Genomic DNA, 8,933 nt, shown 5'->3' on the forward strand with positions numbered 1-8,933 from the left:
TGTGTAGATCACCATCTTGTAAAACTAAGCAAATTCACTGAGTAATGAGACAAGGTATTTAGATATAGCATAATAAGGGCTGTTATAGGCTGCCATAATGGGTCTAATAGGAAGAACTCCTTCCTTATGGTCTTTAGGGAGTCCATATAATATACTAAAAGAAGAACCTGTCACAAATAGTTTCTGGTACGTAATTTCATCTAAAATACCTTCATTTTTTTTATTTTTTCAAAAATCTATTAATTTTGTCTTCTTTTTTGTAAATGTCCAAGAAGTTTGGTTCACCATGCGATCGAAATTTAGTGTTATCAGCAAGAATACTAGTAACCTTATAAATATAATCTTGTTTATTTAGTAGTACCACACCTTTTCCTTTGTTTGGTTTACAAATAACTAAACTATCCCGTTTACTTAGATTCTGTAAGATATTAACTTACGGTGCAGCATTGGAACGGATCCCCTGCCATACATATACATAAACACACACACACACACACACACACACATATATATATATATATATATATATATATATATATATATATATATATATATATATATATATATATATATATATATATATATATATATATATATATATATATATATATATATATTCATATAAATCTTTATCTTTGAGCACACCATTGAAAGATTTATTTATTCATAATTATTTTTATATACAGATGGGTTACACTTCTTAAAATAACTTTCAAGATGCTATCATACACTAACCACTTATTTTAATTTTAGTTTTCTTTGTTTATTATAAGACTTAAATTATCGAAGAAGTAGCCCGAGGAGTTCAAAGCTTTAGTGTACTGGTGTAGATAGTACTCGAATTTCAGTTAATTGACATTGTTTTGTTAGTTTTTTAGAATACTTTTAACTTTCGTGAATCATTGAATTCATCACAGAAACAGAAGTAGACGCCACTTGGAATATCTTGCAATAGCAATTAACTTAATTACAGTTTTCTTGCTTATGTTTATAGAAAGTGAATTTGTGCAAGTTTGATTATCAAGTTGTCACTTTGTTTCTGTAAGATAAAAAAAAAAACAATCATAGTTACAACATTAGTCTAACAACCTTCAACATTAAATCAGGACTGTTTGGTATGGACCTGCAATTTATTGTCATAGAGCTGAGTTTAAAACTCAAATATTTAGAATTTTACAGATACACAAAGTACAGAAATTTTCAAGACCTACGAATGCTACTGTTAGTGGGCTTTTGTTGGCAAGAAAAGGTTAATTCTGAAGTAAAAAATAAAGAAGCTACTGAATGAATTATACCCTCAAGTGGACAAAAGGATAATTTTAAGTCCTAAATCCATAAAAGAAAATTTCTTCCGTTTCAAGGATATGATACATACTAAAACTCAAATACAATTCCAAAGATTGCATCTATGAACGTCTTGCAAGATCCATAACGACATATGGGCCATAAATAACATATTTAGCACCCTTTGTCACTCACTGAGAACATAGCCATCCTGTATTTGTAGACTTTTTAGTTCTTCCTTGTCGATCATATGAAATGGAGCTTGGAGTGGATTAATCTTGACATTTTGAGAGAAAATCTCTCTGTGTTGAGAAATATCAGTAGTTATGATTTGAGGCTATGGAGTTCACAAACTTGTTTTTTGAGTGTTTGCTCACACATTTTCCTGGTAAATACTGGTACCTTAAAACCATGTATTTAGATATCTCAACTGTTAAGGAGAAGATTAGGTTATAGATTTTATATGTAAATGTATTAATTTCTTAGGAAGCCTGATGGAGCATTGTAGTTCTCCTTAATTAGACACCAGAATTAAGAATGTTTTTAGTTTTTCTTTACAAAACTGGCCTTTAACGTTGCTATTCTTCCACAGAGCTGTATTCGAATGCATGAGTTTATAATTCATGTACATGTACATACATTATTCCTCTATTTTGTATACTTTGACAATTGTATACTTTGATAAATGGGAGCGTGTGGAAGCATGTGCTTGCATACTGTATATAGAATTGTTTTGTTTGTTTCATAAAGCTTTTCGGACAAGACAGTGTCTTATCGTCTGCATTTTCTACTGTAAAGTTTCCTGTACAGTATATGAAGTTCATTTTATTTCTTAACAATATTTATGGTTTTCTGGCTCTCATACAGGCAGTACAAATGAATGTGTGCAATATCTTTCATTATTTATTTGCTCTGTACATATTGGTTGTTGTCAAAGTTGTTAGAATATTGGTTATATGTACTGATGTATTGCTATGTTAGAAATATTTATAACCAACCGCTAAAGCATTTGATGGAATATGTGCTGTTCATTAATTTAGGATAGTTGATCAGGATAATTATTATCATGATTCCACTATAAATTATTGTAGAATCTCCAGTTAGTGCCAATGGTATGTGGTTTCAGAGGTAAAATATTTTTGTATGTGTATACAGTACAGATATATTCTCTTCTTAATGAAGTTAAAATGTACTTTATTCAATTTTTTTTTATTTATATTGAAATGTTTAGGGTTTTGTATACATATTTTGTTCTGTCTTTATTATCCTATGGATCTCAACTATGTATTGGTTTTTCATCCAAAATTTTAAGATTGTCAATGGGTTAGGCAGATATTTATCAGTAGCTATTGTTTCTTGTGTTCTTTGTTTTAGCCCAAATCACATTGTAGTTATCATATTTAGAATTCACAGTGCTCACATCAGTGTCGTTTTCAACAATACAATATTTCTCTGTTCATTATACGTATCATGTGAATTTAAACAAGAAAATGAGCTATGGCAGTTCCCAAGTAGATAGAATCTTGGTATTTTAAATGTTTTTTAAAGTAGTGAAGTTTCCAGTGCTTTGAATGGAACAGAGAAATAAATTCAGTAGACACTGACAGTAGCCTCTTCTTAATAAAATTATATAAGTAAGTATGTATGTACTGCATAATTTGCCTGTATTTTTTGGAATTTGCATGTCATCTTTGTTTTGAAATCCAACAATTTTATCATGGGGCACAAGTGTTAGAAGACAATTTAGAAATGGCAATACAACTCTTGCAGCAGTTGGTGAGTTTAAACAGTGTTACAAAGCAGCTTCACTTGCTATTGAACCTTGGCTAATTATTTATCTAGTTCATAGTAACTCATGACAAACACTAGAATATTTTAGGCAGTATGTGGACCAATTTCATTATAGGAATGTTATGCTTATATTTTTAGAGCGGAAAGACCATGAGTGCTTAGGGTAAAAACTATGGGAACATGATTATTTTTTACCATTTTGAGAGATTCTTTCATCCCTTCACATGAAATATATTTTATAAGGTAAGGACCTACTAAGTTTTCATACGATATTATTCATTAACCAAGAAAGCGTTTAATTTTGGCGTTTAAAGATATTTTGACATTAGTGTATTTTCATACTATTTTGTATGATCTTGTATTGTCAAAGGGTCTTAAGAGCCATTTTGTATGTCATTATATGTATATAATATATTATATATATATATATATATATTATATATATATATATATATATATATATATATATATATATATATATATATATATATATATATATATATATATATATTACATGTATGTACATATACATAAGATAAGAAATGTGTATATATATGTAAACTAGATTTCAAGACTTTAAGCTTGGAAGTATTTTCTTGTAACACCTCTCTGCAAGACTTATGTTTAGAGTGATAAAATGTGACTGCACAGATGCATGAAAGTTTTAAAGTTGGTTTTACTTCCATATATTGAAGGACAAAACATGCTTTACACAGTAGAAGTACAGACATTGCTGTAACATATCTGGTTCAGCAACTTTTGAGAATTTTATAGCACTAAGTTGAGGAAAAGAATATATGATAAGGTCAAAACAGTATCTTAAAAAAATCAGACTATTCATCCTTACTTTCTTATTGTAGCATTTGTGGACAAAGATGTCAGTAGTTGTGTTTTCATGATAAAAGAAAATGAGAAGTAATGTAATTTAGCAATAATGAGTAAACTTGCATGTGTTAACAGTAGTCTGTATTGCCAGAAAGTTTTAATTCATGAAGACACTACATTTATTTGCTTTAGCTAGTAATTTCTGTACAGCGATAAATTTGTCATGTAAAAATTAGCTTAACAGATATACACATTGTGCATCTTAATAAATGATTTAAGTTAGAAATGACTTGTTTAACTGTCATCCTCTGTAACAATTTCATATCAAACCAGTTTCAAAGAGAGCTTTGTGTGCTTAAGAGGTGGTGCGTTGTAGAAAGGTTTCTTCCTACAGCAGCGGGTCCAAGCATTTTCTGATTCAAGGCAACCTTTACAGGCCATTTACAAGTTCTGGCAACCTTACCTAGTAGAAAACTATTTTTGGTCAATATTATTAAATTCAATGTCAGTATGACAAAACCTTGTTCCAGAATGAATTGAAAATGAAACATTTTCATCTTTACTTTGGTGTTGCAGTATTCCAAGCAAAATAAATAAAAATGAAAATGTAATTGTAACAGTAATTAGGACAGTTGCTTACTAAATATCTTACTATAATGAGCATCTGTCTGGCATTCAATCACGGCCAAACGGCTGGTCCAATGGGTATGAAACTTGGCAGGGTTGTAGTGGGGACCCCTAAGATGGTTTGTAATGGGGTTTCATCCTTCTTTCCCGCCCCCCTCCAAAGTGGGTGGGGGTGAGCAGGGATTCCCCAAAACAGAGCTGGTTCTGTACATGAAACTGGGCTGGTTATGCCCATAGACTTAGTTACTTTACGAATTAATCATACATAATTTCTGTATACATATGACTTACCATTTGGAAAAGAATACTATAGGGTAAACATCAATGACATCAAAGAGGGTGGAGTTTGAGAAGGGTGTTGTTGACAGAGAGAGAATGAGAGGGAGAGGAAGTGAGAGAGAGTAGAAAAAGGAAAAACGACAGGGAGTGTTAGAGAGAGAGACAGAGAAGAGTGGGTGGTTGGGAGAAGAGAGAGAGAGAGAGTTGGTACTAGTGAGAAGAAAGAAGAAAGACTCGCAAAAAATTAGTGCACGAATTTTCTGAGACTTACCTTCTTCCCCTCTATATTTTCCCCTTTGTAACGTAAAGACAATTTGTCAAGTATAAGGCAGATTGGCAGCTGCAGTGAAATGGTTCCTTTTGTGTGTGCCCATATTTATTAGTCATCGCCTCTCCTCCCCCATAGCCCAATCACTAAATTCTTGATATTTTATAAATTATATGAAAAGCGAAGGAATATTTCCTTCTTAAAGAAAATTAATTTGACTTAAATGACTATCCCGATCCGCTAGGGTATAAAACCCAGCCGCACCCCAAGCTCTCTCTCTCTCTTTTAATTACCATAAAAGTGTTATCGACTCTAGCAGATATTGGACGAGGTGTGAGGGGAGCTCGGGCATGAGGGAGATGGCGATTGACCAGAATTGTACACAGTAAGTCATCGTGCCTTTTTGTAGCCATCATGGGGCTAAGTGAATTTAATTATTATTGATTATGTTCACAATTCCCAAGAAATGTACTGGTATTTGTTTGGTTAAAGTGTAAATTGATTTTTTGAAATTGGTAAGAGTTTTTGAGTGGTCGCGTGGCCACATAGAATTTTTCCAAGTGTGGTGTGCTGAGCCACCTAATTTCCGTTTATTTGCTTTGCCTTGGTAATTTTAAATGCTTAGTTTTGTAATAAAATTGTAAAAATCCTTCATGGTTACCTTTCGAGTTGCCCTTGTATACGGGCTGGAACCTGTCCATCATTAAGGTAGGCCTATCAGTCCCTAACATCGGGCATGAACTAGTGAAAGTCGCCATAATATTCGCGACATTTGTGGTCCTTCAAACTGGATAGCCCTAAGGATCCAGTCCCCAAGCAATGGCAGCTCGATTATGGTATTTAACGTGTTAATTCTTGGTCATTCGCAATTGCCCTCATGCCTCCTGCGTAATGAACATGTGGAGGTAGAAATTTATCGTAGGCCAGGCGGACTGGAATCAGCATTGTCCTCCGAGACGTTTCCCTTCTGGCGTCGCAGTATCATCTTGCTATTGTTTATCTTGGAGGGAACAAGCTCGTGAGAGAGAGCGCCCATTAAGTTTGGGGCAAACTAAAGTCGTTACTGGAACGCATACGGAACGATCACCGTAACCATGGCAGTTTGTAATGCAGAAGAACGACATTATCCAACAGCGAACTGCTTCGTAATAAACCCCGCAGAGTACCCGCAAGGGTTAGAAACAGGGTTGCCGCAAAGTCCGCACATCACCGAGAAACTAGAGCTCCGCACCGGGAGGTGTAGTGTTAATTTCCACTTCCTAGCATACTTATATCGAAACTTATTCGGTTATAATTAGTTGAATCACTTCAACTAATGCATATTTGCAGTTGTTTTCTCAAAATAAATAAGTAAATAAATAAATAAATAAAATAAAAACCCATAAAACATGACTAAGTTTACAATAATGTAAGTCGGCCTTCACCCTGAGATTAATTCACAAATTAACCAAATTTTAATAAACTATATATATATATATATATATATATATATATATATATATATATATATATATATATATATATATATATATATTAGGGCTTTTGCCTATTATGATAAGGCGCCCCTATGAGGTAATGTTAGACTAGCGATAATCTTACGCTAAGTCGGTTGGTATTGCACTTCCATCTTCAATGGAGTGTCTGGGGGTTTGTAGATCACTTACGAAGTCGGTATTATCTTGTTAGTTATTACGCGATGTGTTAAACTCATGGTGAGGAGGTTCTTGTAGAAAACACGAAATATAAAAATATATGTATTCTTCTGAAGTTTTACATGCTGAAGATCAGATATGATTGTACAAGTCTTCTAATAACGATAGCTTGATCGCTTCTGCCAATGATGATGGCTACTTCTGTTCTCTCTACATGATAAAGCTTAGGTAAAGAGATACAGGTCTTCTAATGACGATAGCTAACTCTGTTCTGCCTGTCTACCATCTCTGTTACAAGTTATGAAGGAACAGACAGTAGTTCGAACATATGAACATACATACAAATGACATAGTTACATACGAACACACAATCAAAGAGACACGCTACAGATCACGTAGGCCGTTTGAATTATAGGTCGGGGTAGTTGTCTCAAGCAGGGAGCTTGGACTGTTTCAAAACAAATGAATGACCACAGATGACGGCATGTCAACTTAGCCTACATACTTATTGTATACGTCATCTTTAGCGTCTCTAGTCTGATCACATTCCTGCAAGCAATCTGGTCTTTTATATATATGGACTAACATTCCATATTTTTATTATGTAAACACTTACATATATATATATATATATATATATATATATATATATATATATATATATATATATATATATATAATTACAAACGCAAATTGAAGATTGCTGGACCTAAAGAATGAATGCATTTTAAAACATCACGTTTGGGTTACGTCATATGCTGTTGTCAAAATCAGTTCTTAATTGACAATCGTATGATCGTATCTGATATTGGCGCGTGAACACTCGAGACTAGTGAAAATGGCAAATTTTTCAAAAATATTAGTATTTTCAAAAATATCATATAATTTCAATCATTTTTTATTGATGGAAAAAAGATTTAAAATCATAAATATATATATGCGGACCTACAGCGCCGCATACGTGAGGAGTGCAGACCTCAGCTCTGCATTCAATGACTCCCCCTCGAATCTTCTCCGCACTTTTGGTCGTTTCTCCGGGAAACTAGAAATAGATATATGTTGTCACTGTTTAACAGAAATTTCAATGTGCAGATATTGTGCAAGGCGTAGAAATCGTGGTGTGAGACATGTGCCTATTAACCCCATAGCGTACCGTGCAAGAAATCCAAAAAGAAAGAGATAGACTTTTCTAAGGAACTTTTAGGGATAACAGAAGCTCAAAATGAAAGAAATGGCAGAAATATAAATGATTCATATAAAAGAAGTAACTAGTATAACCAGTATTCCAGACATTTAGGATTAGACAAACTTTCTTTCAAGGGAAATATGCACAAAATAACATGGAAAATGGAATCCAACCCAGAAAAGAAGACAAAATCATTCAAGGAATGGTTCACCCGTAAGATATAATAATGGCCAATATTCAAATACGAATAATTCAAAGCCTGTGAATAATCAAAAATAGCATGAAAACTGCGGGTATACCAATCATTCCACTAATGAATGTAGAAAGCCTAGAATCTTTGCAGTTTGCAAAAGGGTCGGGCATTTAACTAAACTGTTGGAACCCAATTAGGAGAATGTCAATAATAACAGTTACCCAAACACAAAGAAGTCTTCAAGTCAGTGACAATTAACCCCTTTACAGAGAAAGGAAAGTAAATCCCTTCAGGGTAATGAAAGAGAAACAGTAGACAGTTACAATAGCAAATTATGAATCATCCGCATATTCCTATTTACATAGCAAAGAAGAAGTATTTTCCATGACAGAAGAAGAAATAATCAGAAAAGATCTGCCTATTGTAAAGAATCCAGTAAATGGAAAGATATGTACTGTACTCATTGATTCAGGTAGTACTGTAAATGTAAGTGATAAAATAACTGTAACAAGATATTTAGGCATTGCAGAAACTCAGATTCAGGGTCAAAGTAGTGTAATAAAAGGAAATGCGGGTAAACAGATGAAAGGTCTAGCGAATGTGAAACTAGAAATAGATATATGTTGTTGTCACAAATTTATTGAAAGTTTTCTAGCTTTAGAAGAAAAATGTTTTCCCGCACATGTATTGTTCTCATTTAATTTAATGAGGAGATGTGGAATGATAGAGAGTAGTAAAGGAAAGATTAGCCTGAAACAGGATCATCAAAAAAGCGTATGCTTTACGCTTGACAAAGAAAAGTCTCACCCAAATCTGATCAATTTGTCT

The sequence above is a fragment of the Macrobrachium nipponense genome, chromosome 16, assembly GCF_015104395.2.
Source record: "Macrobrachium nipponense isolate FS-2020 chromosome 16, ASM1510439v2, whole genome shotgun sequence".
Lineage (NCBI taxonomy): Eukaryota > Metazoa > Arthropoda > Malacostraca > Decapoda > Palaemonidae > Macrobrachium > Macrobrachium nipponense.